Source organism: Colletotrichum gloeosporioides, assembly GCF_011800055.1.
Source record: "Colletotrichum gloeosporioides strain Lc1 chromosome Unknown consensus_103, whole genome shotgun sequence".
NCBI classification, from domain to species: Eukaryota; Fungi; Ascomycota; class Sordariomycetes; order Glomerellales; family Glomerellaceae; genus Colletotrichum; species Colletotrichum gloeosporioides.
In genome coordinates this window covers 77,642-78,142 of record NW_025544748.1, presented here as the reverse complement: position 1 = coordinate 78,142, position 501 = coordinate 77,642, and positions in this window count along the sequence as shown.

Below are 501 nucleotides of genomic sequence, written 5' to 3'. Positions count from 1 at the left end.
TTTAAGTTACTATACTTATAGTATCTTATTAAGTTATTCTTAGGTTTTTCTATAGATCTTATTATTACTAATATATATTATTACTAAGGTTCTTAGATATATATTTAGTATAATTATATTATATTTAGACTATTTAAAGTTATTATCCCTTAAGTAGTATCTTAATATTTCCTTATCTTTAAGGTAGATTTAATAGTTATTATNATAATATCTAGTCTAAGACTAAGATATATATAGGACTTTAGTAATAGTATTAACTTATTAGGGTTATTTAGCTACTAGCTTCTAAAGAAGCTTTTTAGGCTACTTATAGTCTCTAGTAATATATCTTTATTTATTATAGTTATAATACTTAAGGTTCTATAGTTTTTTATTATTAGGTTTAGTTATTATACTAAGATCTATAAGTTTACTATACTATCTATAGGTAATACTCTAATAAGTATTATTCTAGTTATTATAAGGTTTATTATTATTCTACTAGAGGTTAAACTTCTAATA